This window comes from Rhinopithecus bieti, unplaced genomic scaffold (assembly GCF_001698545.2).
Source record: "Rhinopithecus bieti isolate Rb0 unplaced genomic scaffold, ASM169854v2 scaffold_24996, whole genome shotgun sequence".
Taxonomy (NCBI): domain Eukaryota; kingdom Metazoa; phylum Chordata; class Mammalia; order Primates; family Cercopithecidae; genus Rhinopithecus; species Rhinopithecus bieti.
Genome location: NW_016811678.1, coordinates 673,721 through 691,422, shown reverse-complemented (window position 1 = coordinate 691,422; position 17,702 = coordinate 673,721). Strand labels below are relative to the sequence as shown.

At 44.6% G+C, this 17,702-nt stretch overlaps 1 protein-coding gene across 2 annotated transcripts in view; it reads right to left on the bottom strand.

Moving 5' to 3' along the window:
• The window catches only part of TMEM248 (transmembrane protein 248), a 39,681-nt gene extending 21,979 nt beyond the window's left edge, over positions 1–17,702 (bottom strand). The window contains exon 1 of one of the 2 annotated variants that reach the window (XM_017894662.1): positions 17,400–17,702. The gene's annotated coding sequence lies outside the window, so the exon portion shown is untranslated. Of the gene's footprint in view, positions 1–11,118; positions 11,216–17,399 lie in introns of those variants that run through there. The other variant, XM_017894663.1, reaches the window with a different exon arrangement.

The following is a 17,702-nucleotide window of genomic DNA, read 5'->3' as shown; positions in this document are numbered from 1 at the left end:
AAAAAAAAAAAAAAAGAAAGAAAGAAAAAGAAAAAGAAAAACAAAGGTTCTTGATATTTTTAATGGTATTATTAATAAATAATTCACATACCATACAATTCACCCATTTAAAATATACAATTCAATGATTTTTGGTATATTCACCGAATTGAACAACAATCTCCACAATCAATTTTCAAATGTTTTCATTGCCCTATAAAGAAAGTCCAACATAGATACATAAAAAATAAAAAGAAATTAAAACATACCACCAGAGAAAAATCACCTTCACTAAAATGAAGACAGGAAGGAAGGAAAGAAAGAAGAAAAGATCACAAAACAGCCAAAAACAAATAACAAAATGGCAGGAGTAAATCCTTACTTATCAGTAACAACACTGAATATAAATGGACTAAACTCTCCAGTCAAAAGACACAGTGGCTGAATAAATAAAAAAGCCAGACCCAACGATGTGTTGCCTACAAGAAACACACCTCACCTATAAAGACACACATCAAATGAAAATAAAGAAATAGCTGGGCATGGTGGCTCACACCTGTAATCTCAGCATTTTGGGAGGCTGAGGTGGGCAGATCACCTGAGGTCAGGCATTCCAGACCAGCCTCACCAACATGGAGAAACCCCGACTCTACTAAAAATACAAAAAAATTAGCCAGGTGTGGTGGCGCATGCCTGTCTGTAATCCCAGTTACTTGGGAGGCTGAGGCAGGAGGATCACTTGAACGTGGGAGGCAGAGGTTTTGGTGAGCCGAGGTCATGCCATTGCACTCCAGCCTGGGCAACAAGAGCAAAACTCTGTCTCAAAAAAAGAAAATAAAGAAATAGAAAAAGATATTCCATGCAAATGGAAACCAAAAAAGAGCAGAGCAGAAGCAGCTATACTTAATCAGACTAAACAGATTTCAAGACAAGAACTATAAAAAGAGACAAAGAAGGTCAAAGGGTCTTATTCAGCAAGATGATGTAACAATTATAAATATATATGTACCCAACACTGGAGCACCGAGATACATAAAGCAAATATTAGAACTAAAGGGAAAGACAGACCCCAATACAATCATAGCTGGAGACTTCAACACTCTACTTTCAGCATTGGACACATCATCCAGACAGAAAACCAACAAAGAAATGATTTAATCTGCACTATAGACCAAATGGACCTAACAGATCACATGAATCACTCCCAAAAACACACCATATGTTAGGCCACAGAACAAGTCTTAAAACATTCAAAAAATATGAAATTATATCAAGTATCTTCTCTGACCACAATGGAATAAAACTAGAAATCAATTACAAGATAAATTCTGGAAACTATACAAACACATGGAAATTAAATACTATGCTCCCGGATGGCCAGTAGGTCAATGAAGAAATTAAGAAGGAAATTCGAAAGTATCTTGAAACAAATGAAAATGAAAACACAAAATACCAAAACCTATGTGATCCAGTGAAAGCAGTATTAAGAGGAAAGTTTATAGCTATAAGCACCTACAAAAAAAAAGTAGAAAAACATCAAACAAGCAACCTAACAACACATCTTAAGGAATTAGAAAAGCAAGAGCAAACCAAACACAAAATTAGTAGAAAAATAATAAAGCTCACAGCAGAAATAAACGAATTTGAAACAAAAAAATACAAAAGATCAATGAAACAAAGAGTTGGTGTTTTGAACCAGATGAACTCAGAAAAAAGAGAGACAAGATTCAAATAAATAGTATCAGATATGAAAAAGGAGACACTAAACCAACATTACAGGAATTCAAAGGATCATTCCAGGCTACTACGAGCAACTTCATACCGCCTAGAAAACCTAGAAGAAATGGATGAATTCCTATACACACAACCTACCAAGACCTGATGGCTTCACTGCTGAATTCTACCAAACGCTACAAGAAGTACTAATACCAATCCTACGCAAACTATCTCAAAAAGCAGAAGAAAAGGGAGTAAGTACTTCCAAACTCATTATAGGAGGCCAGTATCACCCTGATATCAAAACCAAAGATATATCAAAAAAAGGGGAAAACTACAGGCAGATATCCCTGATGAAGATTGTTGTAAATCTCCAAAATATACTGGCAAACCAAATTCAACAAAACATTAAAAAGATCATTCGTCATGACCAAGTGGGATTTATCCCTTGGAAGCAAGGATGGTTCAACATATGCAAATAAATCAAAGAGATACATCATATCAGCAGAATAAAGGACAAAAACCACATGATGAATTCAACTGATGCTGAAAAAGCATTTGATACAATTAAACATCTCTTCACAATACTAAACCCTCAAAAAACTGGGCTTAGAAGGAACATACCTCACACAATAAAAGCCATATACAACAGGACCACAACTAGTATCATACTGAATGGGGAAAAACTGAAAATGTTTCCTCTAAGATCTGGAACACGAAAAGGATGCCCACTTTCACCACTGTAATTCAACAGAGCACCAGAAGTCCTAGCTAGAGCAATCAGACAAGAAATAAAGGGCATCCAAACTGGAAAGGAAGGAGGTAAATTATCCTTGTTTGCAGACGGTATGATCTTATATTTGGAAAAACCTAAATACTCCATCAAAAAACTAGAACTGATAGACCAATTTTCAGTAAAGCTGCAGAATACAAAACTAACCTATAAAAATCAGTAGCATTTCTATGTGCCAATAGAGAGCAATCCAAAAAAGAAATCAAGAGGTCAGCCATGATGGCTCATGCCTGTAATCCCAGTACTTTGGAAGGCTGAGGCAGGTGGATCGTTTGAGGCCAGGAGTTTGAGAACAGCCTGGCCAACATGGTGAAATCCCATCTCTACAAAAAAATAAAAATAAAAATTAGCTGGGCATGATGGTGTGCATCTATAATCCCAGTTACTCGTGAGGCTGAGGCATGAGAATCCCTTGAATCTGGGAAGTGGAGGTTGCGGTGAGCCAACATCGTGCCACTGTACTCCAGCCTGGACAACAGAGTAAGACTCCATTTCAAAAAAAAGTATAAAAAGTACTTACATAGTACTTGTATTACATTAGGTACTGTAAGTAATCTAGAGATGATTTAAAGTAAATGGGGGCCAGACGTGGTGGCTCACGCCTGTAATCCCAACACTTTGGGAGGCCAAGGTGGGTGGATTACCTGAGGTCAGGAGTTCGAGGCTAGCCTGGCCAACATGGTGAAACCCCATCTCTACTAAAAACACAAACGTCAGCCAGGTGTGGTGGCATGCACCTGTAATCCCAGCTACTTGGGAGGCTGAGGCAGGAGAGCTGCTGGAACCCGGGAGGCGGAGGTTGCAGTGAGTTGAGATCTCGCCACTGCACTCCAGCCTGGGTGACAGAGCAAGACTCCATCTCAAAAATAATAATAACAATAATAATATAGAAACAAGACTAGTTAGGTTTAGATTAATAGGATTCATAAATGAAAATGTCAACAGTAAATCAGAGTTCAATTTATTGAGCTAGAACAAAAACTTAATTTTTTTTGTTTTGTTTTTTTGGACACAAGAGTCTCACTCTGTTGCCCAGGCTAGAGTGCAGGGGCACAATCTCAGCTCACTGCAACCTCCGCCTCCTGGGTTCAAGTGATTCTCCTGCCTCAGCCTCCTGAGTAGCTGAGATTACAGGCGCATGCCACCACGCCTGGCTAATTTATTTATTTTTTTTAGTAGAGACAGGGTTTCACCATGTTGACCAGACTGGTCTTGAACTCCTGTCCTCAAGAGATATGCCCGCCTTGGCCTCCCAAAGAGTTGGGATTGCAGGTGTGAACCACTACACCTGGCCCAAAACCTTAACGTCATATAAAAATGAATAGGAACCATTTACCTCTTGGAACTACAATTATGAAACATTCAGAAAACAGTAGAAAATCTGAATCAGAATTCACTTCAAGGAAAACTAATAGTCATTAAAAGCACATTACACCAGAATTTAAACAGTTATATCAACACAAATACCCAAAAAACGGCAAATATTGTCAACATAAGCCAATTTAATTTAGGGAAACTTCCAGCACAAGCAACTATAGTGACAATTACAGTCACTAAAAAAGCAAATGAATGAGTCAGGCACAGTGGCCCATGCCTGTAATCCCAACACTTTGGAAGGCCAAAGTGGGTGCATCACCTGAGGTCAGGAGTTCGAGACCAGCCTGACCAACATGGTGAAACCCCGTTTCTACTAAAAATACAAAAATTAGCTGGGCATGGTGGTGTGCGCCTGTAATCCCAGCTACTCAGGAGTCTGAGACAGCAGAATCACTTGAACCCAGGAGGCAGAGGTTGCAGTGAGCTGACTTTGTGCCACTGCACTCCAGCCTGGGCAACAAGAGCAAAACTCCACCTCAAAATAATAATAATAATAATAATAGAAGAATGTTTGAATTAAACTATTAAGATTCCAAACATTTTACAAACATAAAATTCCTTTCTACCATTCACAAGTGTTTTCAAATAGGAAATCAATGAAGACTAAATAAATGTATTCCTTCTGCAAAGAGTTACAAGAAAGTTTCTGTGAGCGTCACAGTGGCAAATGTTAGTTTTAATTAATGAATAAATTAAGTTCTGTTTAGGAAAAAAAACAGAGATAAAAGAAAGCACACTATCTGACCCCTCCCCCTAAATTCATTCCAACTCCAATTAGGGCGTCCTGGTATTGACCAAGATAAAGAAAGAAATGACCACCACTGGGAAGCTGCCTCACTGAAAAGCCCAGGGATTTAGGGTACACAGAACACAGCCAAAAGGCAATTTCACAAGCACGTGAGAACATGTGATGAAAATCTATCAGCACAGTACCTTAGATCTCTGAGACTAACTCAATGAAGACACTAAACATCAGATGGCACTTTAAGCAAGCAAAATGCAATACCAAGACTATCCCACAGGTATCTCTAGCAATCCACAAGTTACAAGGAACACAAGTTCCTTCAAAAGGGGCGCGGAAAGGGCTGTGTTATAAACTTTCTGGAGACCAACTTAACCATACATCTCAACAGTGTTAAAATCTGGCATATTTTATCTCCAACATTCTACTTCTAAGAATTAAAACTAAGGAAACACCCATTGCTCCAAAGATTTAACTACTCAGTTATTTTTGGAGTGTTTGCAATTGTTAAAAAATGGAAAACTACATATCCAACAATAGCAGGGCACAACTGAATAAAGTAGGATTTCTCCCCAGTATTGTACCTATCAAAAACACAAGATCTGGGCGTGGTGGCACACGTCCATAGTCCCAGCTACGTGGGGGGCTGAGGCAGGAGGATGGCTTGAATCTGGGAGTCTGAGGCTGCAATGAGCTATGATTACGCCACTGCACTCTAGCCTGAGCAACAGAGTGAGATCCTATCCCCCCAACCACCAAAACAAAGCGGGGGCTAGGCACAGTGGCTCACGCCTATAATCGCAGCACTTTGGGAGGTCGAGGCAAGCAGATCACCTGAGGTCAGGAGTTTGAGACCAGCCAGGGCAACTTCGTGAAACCTTGTCTCTACTAAAAACACAAAAAATTAGCCGGGTGTGATGGCATGTGGTTGTAGTCCCAGCTACTCAGGAGGCTGAGCCACGAATTGCTTGAACCTGGGAGTGAACCTTGCAGTGAGCTGAGATCGTGCCACTACACTCCAGCCTGGGTGACAGAGTAAGACTCTGTCTCAAAACAAACAAACAAACACCCACAGGATCTAAAATATCACATACAGCTGCCATAAAAAAGAAAAAAATTGGCCAGGCGCGGTGGCTCATGCCTGTAATGCTAGGACTTTGGGAGGCCGAGGCGGGTGGATTGCCTGAGCTCAGGAGTTCAAGACCAGTCTGGGCAACACAGTGAATTCCTGTCTCTACTAAAACTACAAAAAATGACCTGGGAGTGGTGGCATGCACCTGTAATCCCAGCTATAGGGAGGCTGAGACAGGAGAACTGCTTGAACCCAGAAGGCGGAGGTTGCAGTGAGTCATGATTGCGTCACTGCACTCCAGCCTGGGTGTCAGAGCAAGACCCCATCTCAAAAACAAAAAGTTCTCAGGGAAAACTGTGTTCTGCACAATCCTCCATCTGGCGAGATGAGGAGATAAGAACAGGGATGGAGAAACTGAGGCAACAGGTAAGCAACAGATGGTGCTTTACATAAGCAAAAGGCAATACCAAGGTTACCCTAACATCGCAGTCAACACACAGTTTGCAAAAGAACACAGTTCCTTACAGGTAGCCAGGAGAAGGCTGTGTTAAAAACTTTCAAAATACTACTGGTTCAGGTGAAAGGGACAGAGGTGGAGGAGGAGATGCTGACTTTTTATTACATGAGTTAACAAAAACACAGTTAATTGGGTCGGTGCAAAAGGAATTGCGGTTTTCGCCAATATGTAATGGCAAAAACCACAATTACTTTTGTACCAACGTAATATAAGGGGAGGAAAGGAGCTAGTGAAGGAGGAAGGCTGGCCGGGCGCGGTGGCTCACACCTGCAATCCCAGCACTTTGGGAGGCCGAGGCGGGCGGTCACGAGGTCAGGAGATCGAGACCATCCTGGCTAACACGGTGAAACCCCATCTCTATTAAAAATACAAAAAATTAGCTGGGCGTGGTGGCGGGCGCCTGTAGTCCCAGCTACTTGGGAGGCTGAGGCAGGAGAATGGCGTGAACCCAGGAGGTGGAGCTTGCAGTGAGCCAAGATAGCACCACTGCACTCCAGCCTGGGTGACAGAGCGAGACTCCGTCTCAAAAAATAAAAAAAAAGTAAAATAAAAAGGAGGAAGGCCTCCTGGTTGGGCACAATAACTCACACTTGTAATCCCAGCACTGTGGGAGGCTGAGGTGGAAGGATTATTTGAGGCCAGGAGTTCGAGACCAGCCTGGCCAACACAACAAGACCTTGTCTCTACAAAAAATAATTTTTTAATAAATTAGCTAGGCATGGTGGCGTACACCAATGGCCCAGCTACTTGGGAGTCTGAGGTGGGAGGACTGCCTCAGCCCAGGAGGTCAAAGCTATAGTGAGCTATGATCATGCCACTGCACTCCAACCTGGCTAACACAGTGATTAAAAAAAAAAAATGTAATTTTGCAACTTAATAACATTTTATCAGAAAAAAAGTAAGTTAATATTCATTATGCCACAGACACAGGAAACCTTTCAGTCTCTCCCTCTCCAAAGCCCGCGTATGTATGCCACATGGCTACTTGTCCAAGTTTTAAACTAGCTTTATTATAGTTTCAAAAACGTTTTTTTTTTTTTTTTTTTTTTGAGATGTCTCGCGTTGTCACCCAGGCTGGCATGCAGCAGTGTGATCTCTGCTCAACCTCTGCCTCCCGGGTTCAAGTGATTCTTCTACCTCAGCCTCCCAAATAGCTGAGACTACAGGTGCATGTCACCACGTCTGACTAATTCTGATATTTTTAGTAGAGACAGGGTTTCACCATGTTGGCCAGGCTGGTCTCAAACTCCTGACTTCAAGTGATCTACCCGCCTCAGCCTCCCAAAGTGCTAGGATTCTAAGCGCAAGCCACCACACCAGGCCCACCATTCATCTTAAATGAGATTTTCTACCTTAGGTTAAATGGGAAGTTTCTGAAAGGTGAGGAAGAGAGATGGGCAAGCCCACTCTCTATGCTGACCAAAGGAAATACACTGGACTTGTGCTAAGAGAGAATGACAGAAACTCACCTTCACGTAGCAGAAAGTAGCATTTCTCAAATATCCTGTGATGTCTGAGACCCTCGAAGAGCTTTAAGGCTGGGGTTACAAACCCTGAGCCTAGTAAGCAACAGTTAGCGACACGATGCCAGATTATCCAACACTTAAGAGCTAAAGACACTTATTGGTATCAAAGACACCCTGTGCAAGTCCAGCACCCAATTGCCCTGAGCACTGTGCAGAAACCACCTTCCTGCCCCACCGCAAAGCAGTGCAGGCAGAATGAACCTTCAGAGAGACAAGTGAGAAGCAATGAAGACACAGGAGAACTTCAAGGTCTCCAGTAATCTCTGGGCTGCCAAGTCCAAAGCCGGAGCTACAGTCCCTAACTCATGTTGCTGCAGCATCTGACACAGAAGTGGGGTGGATCCTCTCCCAGCTTCCACTCCTGGTTTTCCTAACATTCATCTGGCCACCCCTTCCTTTTCAGGCTCCTTCAAAAGCTGGTGTTCCCAAGTTCCAGCTGGGGCCTCTGCTCAAGGGGGACATACTCATTCATGCCTTAACCCCATTTTATGTATCTACTCACCTCAAGATCCAAACACTCACCAACCAGAGCTCTCTCCTTAGATGACCCAAAGGCCAACGAGGCCAAAACTTATCCCAAGGCAACAAATTGGCTCCTCCCCATAAGGAAAAACACGGTGATTTACCTAGTAATCCCTGCCAGCCATTCTTTCTTTTTGAGATAGGGTCCTGCCATTCTTTTTTTTTTTTTTTTTTTGAGACAGGGTCTGGCTCTGGTGCCCAGGCCGGAGTGCAGTGGTATGAGCATGGCAGCCACCTTGACTTCCCAGGCACAAGCGATCCTCCCACCTCGGCCTCCCAAGTAGCTCGGACTACAAGCACATGCTACCACTCTCGGCTAATTTTTGTATTTTTTGTAGAGAGAGGATTTTGCCACAATGCCCAGGCTGGTCTCAAACTCCTGGGCTCAAGCGATCCTCCTGCATCAGCCTCCCAAATGCTGGGATTACAGACGTGAGCCACTGCGCCCAGGTCCTGCCAGTCATCCTTGATACTCTGGCTCTCCTACAACCAGTTACCAAGTCCTATCATTTCCACATTTTAAGTGTCTTCTCAAAGGCAGCGCTCACTCCATCCCCACTGACACTGCCTCCCTCAGCCAAGTTAAACTGTAGTCTGAGCTGGGTGCTCGCAGCTGTAATTCCAGCACTTTGGGAGGCCAAGGCAGGTGGATCACCTGAGGACAGGAGTTAGAGAGCATCCTGGCCAACATGGTGAAACCCCGTCTCTACTAAAAATACAAAAATTTAGCTGGGCGTGGTGGTGTACGCCTATGATCCCAGCTACTCAGGAGGCTGAGACAGGAGAATCGCTTGAACCCGGGAGGCGGAGGTTGCAGTGAGCCAAGATTGAGCCACTGAACTCCAGCCTGGGCACCAGAGCGAGACTCTGTTTCAAAAAATAAATAAATACATAAATAAAAATTTGTCTCTCATTTCCATGATATTGTTTCTGCATTCCTCCTACCTTGGACAGTGCCTGACACCGGGAAGGTGCTTAACAATAATAACGTCTACCATCATTGCCTACTTTTTGAGAGAGGCACCACTCTTAAGAGTTTTGCACCTATTATGTATGATCCCTAAAACATCTCTGATCCCTAAAACATTTTACATATGGGGAAATTAAGGCATATAGAAGTCAGCTAATGTGTCCATGATCACACGGGAAGTGAACCTGGATTCAAATCCAGTTGGCCTTCAGAGCCCATGCATTAACCATTAAGTTCTACTTCGGTCCAATAAATGACACAGGTTTGCAAAAAGAAGTCAATCTGGCAGGGCACAATGGCTCACGCCTGTAATTCTAGCACTCTGGGAGGCTGAGGCCAGCCGATCACTTGAGCCCAGGAGTTCAAGACCAGCCTGGGAAACACAAGAAGATCCCGGGTCTACAAAGAATACAACATTTGGCCAGGCGTGGTGGCTCAAGCCTGTAATCCCAGCACTTTGGGAGGCCGAGACGGGTGGATCACGAGTCAGGAGATCGAGACCATCCTGGCTAATACGGTGAAACCCCGTCTCTACTAAAAAATACAAAAAACTAGCCGGGCGAGGTGGCGGGTGCCTGTAGTCCCAGCTACTTGGGAGGCTGAGGCAGGAGAATGGCGTAAACCCGGGAGGCGGAGCTTGCAGTGAGCTGAGATCCGGCCACTGCACTCCAGCCTGGGCGACAGAGTGAGACTCCATCTCAAAAAAAAAAAAAAGAATACAAAATTTAGCTGGGTGGGGTGGTGCACACCTGTAGTCCCAGCTACTTGGGAGGCTGATGTGGAGGGATCACCTGAACCCAGAAGTTTGAGGCTGCAGTGAACTGTGACGGCACCACTGCACTCTAGCCTGGGAGACAGAGTTAAACCCTATCTCAAAAAAAGAAAATAAAAAGGAAAAAAAAATTTCTTTTTGAAGAGTCAATCCCATCAAATGAGATAAAGGCAGAAAAGCATCCATATAATTTTGCAATCAAGACATCAATAGTGATGTAAGCAAAACCCCTTTCACTAGGGTGATAGAGGTAAAAACCAGGTGACAAGGATGAAGGAGTGAGAAGAGAGCATTCCTAACAGCTACCACTTAGAACATGCCATCCCCAAGCACGTGTACAGTGCTTCACATAACATATTTTTTAATCTTTGCAACACTGCTAGGTAGATACTACTATTCCCACTTTACAGATGAGAAAACTGAAGCAAATGAGCTTCAGTAATTTGTACTAGGTCACACTGCAAATAAATGGCAGAAATGGATTCTGACTTAATTCATCTGACCCCAAAAGCCATGCCATCAATCACAATGCCAAGGTTGATAAGACAGTTTCAAGTCAAATACCAAAGTAAGGGAAAAAAAACCCAATCTCACATACCATAGATATACTAAGTGTATTTTAGTCATTGACTTTAACAAAGGCACAATTAAGAGATCAACATTTTTGAAGTTTAAAATGTTTAACTCTTTTTTTTTTGAAGACTGAGTTTCAATCTCATCACCCAGGCTAGAGTGCAATGGCGCAATCTCAGCTTACTGCAACCTCTGCTTCCTGGGTTCCAGTGATTCTCCTGCTTCAACCTCCTGAGTAGCTGGGATTACAGGCACCTGCCACCACGCCCAGCTAATTTTTTATTTTTAGAAACAGGGTTTCACCATGTTGGCCAGGCTGGTCTTGAACTCCTGACCTCAGATGATCTGCCTGCCTCGGCTTCCCAAAGTGCTGGGATTACAGGCGTGAGCTACCGTGCTCGGCCTATTTTCCATTTCTTCAGCAGGGTAACTCCCATCTCAGCACTCATTCATCAGTTAAAAGTATGAAGCAAAGACTAGCACAGTCTTCTACCAATAGTGTCTCGTTTCTTAATGTGATACAGTTCAGAGTACAGAACAGACTTTCACAATAACTCACGTTTAAAAGGAACCAAAGAGAGATGCTCGCGATGGTTCACGCCTGTAATCCCAACACTTTGCGAGGCCAAGGTCGGAGGATAGCTTGAGCACAGGAGTTCGAGACCAGCCTGGACAACACAGTGAGACCCCGTCCCTTAAAAAAAAACCCAAATTAAAAAAAAATTAGCTGGGCATGGTTTCACCTATAGTCCCAGCTAATTGGGAGGGCAAGGCAGGATGATCAGTTGAGTCCAAGAGTTCAAGGCTACTGTGAGCCATGGTCACACCACTGCACTCCAGCCTCAGTAACAGGGAGAGACCCTGTTTCAAAAAAAAAAAAAAAAAGATCAAATGAAAAATTACAAGCGAAAGCATAGTTTTAGTTGCTAAACATGTAGTTTAGGCAACATCAGTAGTCTCATAAAGACAAAAGGAAAAGAACGTAGGCTGATATAATTACATGTCTGGAACCAGACTTACTTCCAAAACTCAAACTTCCCATGTATTTCTCCTGACTTACAGTTAATGAATGCATCGTTCCATTTTCAAAATCATGACATAAAACCATGGTAACATTCGACATTTCCCCTGCTTCTTAAAAAAATTCACTACAGTCTCAAGATGGAAAATAATTTACTTTCTTCTTTAGTTTTTTAAATAATTGCCAACCATCTTAAACACCAAAATTAAAAGTACTCCCATATTAAAATTTAATAATCTGGGGCTTAATTGATTTTTAAGAAAACAAGTCATGAGGGATGCCAAGATCAAATAAAAGCTAAAGGTTCAATATGAAACCTTACTGTAACGAAACTCAGTGTGTAAGACTGGGACACATTTGAAAAACAGCACTTGTAACCAAACAGCACAAAAGTCCAAATGGCAGTGCTTCGAAGGCTATGTCAGGTACTCCCCAGGATCACACTGAGGTATGTAATCGTACTCAGAAAACACACTGCAGACCTCTTGTCAAATGTATTTGATATGTACATGAGAAAGGTAACTTAAGGATTTCCACGTCCAAAATCAATCTAAATGAAAAGTGAGTATGCTAAAACCTCTATCTTTCCTCCTTTCCAATTTTCTTTTAAAGAAAAGCCAAGGTTCTTTGTCCACTTTTCCTTCTTTTCTTTTTTTTTTTTTTCTTTGTTTCAGATGGAGTCTTGCTCTGTTGCCCAGACTGGAGTGCAGTGGTACAATCCTGGCTCACCACAACCTCCGCATCCCAGGTTCAAGTGATTCTCCTGCTTCAGCCTCCTGAGTAACTGGGATTACAAGCATGCGCCACCATGCCCAGCTAATTTTTGTACTCTTAGTAGAGACGGGGTTGCACCATGTTGGCCAGGTTAGTCTCGAACTCTTGACCTCAAGCAATCCACTGGCCTTGGCCTCCCCAAGTGCTAGAATTACAGGCGTGAGCCACCATGCCTGGCTGCCCATTTTTCAACTGGATTTTTTGTTTTCTTGCTACTGAGTTGTTTGAGCTTTGTATACATTTTGGATATTAACCCCTTTTCAGGTGTATAGTTTGCAAGTATCTTCTCCAAATCCCTAGGAATTAAAAAATGGGCAAAGGACATGAACAGATGTTTCTCAAAAGACTGACAAATGGCCAACAGATATAGCTGGCCAACATATTCACAATCACTAGAGAAATGCAAATTAAAACCACAATGATATATCATCTCACACCTGTCAAAATGACTGTTATCAAAGAAAGACAAATGCTTGTGAGAATGTGGAGCTAAAGGAGCCGTTATGCACTGTGGGAATGTAAATTAGTACAGCCAAGATGGAAAACAGTACAGAAATTCCTTTAAAAACTAAAAGTAGGCTGGGCATGGTGACTCATGTCTGTAATCCTATCACTTTGGGAGGCTGAGGCAGGTGGATCATGAGGTCAGGAGTTCAAGACCAGCCTGACCAACATGGTGAAACCCTGTCTCTACTAAAAATACAAAAAATTAGCCAGGTGTAGTGGTGTGCACCTGTAATTCAGCTACTCGGGAGGCTGAGGCAGGAGATCACTTGAACCTGTGCGACAGAGCGAGACTGTCTCCAAAAAAAAAAAAAAAGAAAGAAAGAAAAAACTAGAAATAGAATAACTTTATGATCCAACGATCCCACTACTGAATATATAACACCCCCAAATTGAAATCAGGTTGTCAAAGAGATGTCTGTACCCCCATGTTCACTGCAGCACTATTTGCAACAACACGGACAGAAGCAACGAACATTATACTAAGAGAAATAAGCCAGGCACAGAAGCACAACACAGGATTCCACTTTTATATGGAATCTAAAAGACAATGGAACTCACTGCAGCAGAGAGCAGAACTATGGTTACAGAAGCGGGGGTTGGGGAACAAGGAGATGATGGTCAAAGGGTACAAAGTCCATTAGAGAAAAAGGAACATATTTTTTCTGAGTTATACTGCACAGTGTGGTAAACATAGTTAATACAGTTATTTTGGGGTGGCTCACACCTTTAATCCCAGCACTCTAGGAGGCCGAGACAGGAGGATCACTTGAGCCCAGGAGTGCGAGACCAGCCTGAGCAACAAAGTGAGACCCTGCCTCTACAAAAAATCAAAAAATTAGCCAGGTGTGGTGGTGCACATCTGTGCTCCCAGCCACTCAGGAGACTGAGGCAGGAGTATCTCTTGAGCCCAGGAGGAGGAGGGTGCAGTGAGCCATGATCACCCATAGCACTCCAGCCAGGACAACAGAGCAAGACTCTGTCCCGTAATAATTATTTTTTTAATTAAAAAATAAGGCTGGAGCCGGTGGCTCATGCCTGTAATCCCAGCACTTTGAGAAGCCGAGGCAGGTGGATCACGAGGTCAGGAGTTCAAGACCAGCCTGACAACATGGCGAAACCCAGTCTCTACTAAAATACAAAAAAATTAGCCGGGTGTGGTGGTATGTGCCTGTAGTCCCAGCTACTCGGGAGGCTGAGGCAGGAGAATCGTTTGAACCTGGAGGCAAAAGTTGCAGTGAGCCGAGATCAAGCCACTGCACTCCAGCTTGGACAATAGGGCGAGACTCCATCTCAAAAAAATAAATAAATAAAAATAAGGCCAGGTGTGGTGGCTCATGCCTGTAATCCCAGCACTTTGGGAGGCCGAGGCAGGTGGATCACCTGAGGTCGGGAGTTTGAGAGCAGCCTGACCAACATGGTGAAACCCTGTCTCTACTAAAAATACAAAAATTAGCCAGGCGTATTGGCGGGTGCCTGTAATCCCAACTATTCAAGAGGCTGAGGCAAGAGAATCGCTTGAACCCGGAAGGTGGAGGCTGCAGTGAGCTGAGATCACGCCACTGCATTCCAGCCTGGATGACAGAGCAAGACTCCGTCTCAAAAAATAATAAAAATAAAATAAAATAAAATAAAGTCTAAGGCTGAGGCCAGTGAGGTCCTGAGATTAGTCATAAAATCCAGAGCAATTACATGGCATCCTGTTTGAATGGCTTCAAAGGTTCTTCAGGACTGGGCAAGAGAAACACACCGTCTCTGTGACGTGGACCAGACGTCATTAAAAACCCTCTGGAGAGGACTGAAGGGCTTGCCATTTATCCTTTGGCTATAGCCAGAGCAGAGACCAGACTAGAGTTGTGCTCCTACAAACTAAACACAGGCACTGAAACAATTCACAGACGTCAAATTTAATTTCCTGATTGTCAATACCAGATAGGAATGACAATCAGCATCTTTTTCATTGTCCTTAATAAGTTAAGCATTGTTTTATGCCACCGGCCTCTTACAGAACAAGACAAACCCATCATATGAAAACAGTTATTTAGAAACCAAAGGCCAGGCCTGGCGGCTCACACCTGTAATCCCAGCACTTTGGGACGCTGAGGCGGGTGGATGACTTGAGGTCAAGAGTTTGAGACCAGCCTAGCCAACATGGTGAAACCCTGTCTCCATTAAAAATACAAAAATTAGCTGGGTGTGGCAGCATGCACCTGTAGTCCCAGCTACTTAGGAGGCTGAGGAATCGCTTGAACCCAGAAGGTGGAGGTTGCCTCACTGCACTCCAGCCTGGGCAACACAGCAAGACTCCATCTCAAAAAAAAACAAAAACAAACAAAACAAACAAACAAAAACCCAGAAATCTACCAGAAGCCGGACTGGATAGCTTATGCTTATCTTTCTTAGAAAAGCATTTAACCCTTAACTAGCTGCCTCTGCCAATATTTCTAGGCACTGACTGCCCACCTACCCAGCCTGGGTGCTTGTCCACCAACTGGCCCTAGTTTTTTCATTTCCCAGCTAATTCTGAATGGCCCAAATCCTCCCGATCTTTCTAGGTCCACCTCAAAAGTTACTTCATGAGTTTCGGGCCAAGCGAGGTGGCTCACGCCTATAATCCCAGCACTTTGGGAGGCCAAGGCAGTCGAATCACCTGAGGTCAAGAGTTCAAGACCAGCCTGGCCAACACAGTGAAACCTTGTCTCTACCAAAAATACAAAAAATTAGCTGGGCGTGGTGGCGGGCATCTATAATCCCAGCTACTCAGGTGGCTGAGGCAGAAGAATCACTTGAATCTGAGGGGCAGAGGTTGCAGTGAGCTAACTTTACGTCACTGCACTTCAGCCTGGGCAACAGAGGAAGACTCGACCTCAAGAAAAAAAAAAGTTTCTGATCCTAACCATAACAAAATCCCTAACACTTGGTATACCACTATAGCAATTCAGTCCTGCCACATTTTCTAGCCCATTACTTCCTCTAAGTACATTCCTTGCAGGCAGAAACTATTAATATATTTGCACTTAGGCTGGGTGCAGTGGTTCAAGCCTGTAATCCCAGTACTTTGGGAGGCAGAGGTGGATGGATCACCTGAGGTCAGGAGTTCAACACTAGCCTTTAGTAGAGACATGGTGAAACCCTGTCTCTACTAAAAATACAAAAACTAGCTGGGCATGGTGGCAGGCGCCTGTAATCCCAGCTACTAGGGAGGCTGAGGCAGGAGAATTGCTTGGACCTGGGAGGCGGAGGTTGCAGTGAGCAGAGATTGCACCACTGCACTCCAGCCTGGGCGACAAAAGCAAGACTCTGTCTCAATATATATATACATATTTGCACTTAGCTCCACCTTTCCTCCTTGCAACAGATGCATCTAGAGCCTAAACGGAGAAGGTGCCTGTCAACCAGCGTTTGGTGATTCCAGTCCACCTGATTCAGGCCACAGGAATTCTCCCAGAATCTTCACTACAAGTTGAAACTCCGCATCCTTACTCTTAGAGAGTAAATGCTCTTGGAGTCAATGTACACGTAAGTATAACTTAGGTGCGCGACAAGTCTACTTCCTGTCAGAACCCCTAGATGAAAAGAGGAAGTAGGTGGACCCCCTTATAGGTCAAGCGCTGATGGAACATTCATCTACAAATGAGATCCACATGCTCAGACCCTAAGCTGACCCAAGGTGACGGTGCTATGGAGACAAACCACTTTATCACATATTCACCAGCCTCGGAGTTTTTCTTCCCACTCTCTCCCATAGCGGCTCACCTTTGAGGCAAGAAAGGAGCAGTTCAGGGGGAAGCCACAATCCTCACAAAGCAGGCTTCAAAGAAGCTCACCATTCATCAGCCAGTGAGGGCTAGTCCTCTGCTAGTTGAGAACCAAACTCAGACATTAGATTCTTCCACAAAGGCCTCCTCACCAGCTGTCCAATGGGTACGGCGTTCAGACGACTCAAAACAGCACCACAGGCCTGGTTTTATTACTGATGGTCCCCATCACGGGAACTGAAACTACATGCCTCTAGATTACCTTGCGATCACTCCTCATTTTATTAAAAATATGAATAAAGAATCCACCCCATTCTGGATATTTACCAATCTTGACATAGGGAACACCACTATGCCATTTAACTTTGTGCACATACGTGAGTCTCTCCCTCCCACCTTTCTGAGATGTGTTTCACTGGCAAACGGAGAAGAAATACAAACACTCCCCAAAGTCGAAAAATAGCAAAAGACCAACATGTTTCCCGTGCCAAATTCGAATTATCCAGGCCTCGGCTCCCGACGTGGGAAGTCCCGCCATCTCCAAGGCCGGCAGGGAACCGTGGCTCGGGGGACGTAGCTGGGCCAACCCCAGTGTGGGGGTACCGGGCCGAGGTCGGCCGATGCTGGGCGACCCCGCCAGCAGCTGCGTCGGGGGACGCATTCCGAGAAGCGGGGAAAGAAGCTGGCGGAGAAGCCGCTCCCGACCAGTACGACCCCCGCTCCCGGCCCGGCGGGCAGCCCCGACTGGGCCCGACCCCAGCCCGCCCTCCAGCCCCGGCTCACCCTGCCCCGGCGGGCAGCTGCGCGCCCCGGGCCCAGCCCGGGCCAGCTGCTCGGGCCGGACGCCCGGGGACCGCGCTGGGCTCACTCGTGGCGGCGCGTGGCGCGTGGCGAGCCCGGGGCCGCTCGGCACCATCTTCTCCGCCGCGCCGGGGACAGCGTCCGGCTCCGCGGGGCCGACGCGAGGACCAGACGCCAACCGGGCTCCCGCCGCCGCCTCAGCTCGGGCTCCGACAGCTGCGGTTTCCGGGTGAAAAAAAAAAAACATACACGCCACCTCCAACGCCGCCGTGACCTCCGACCCCG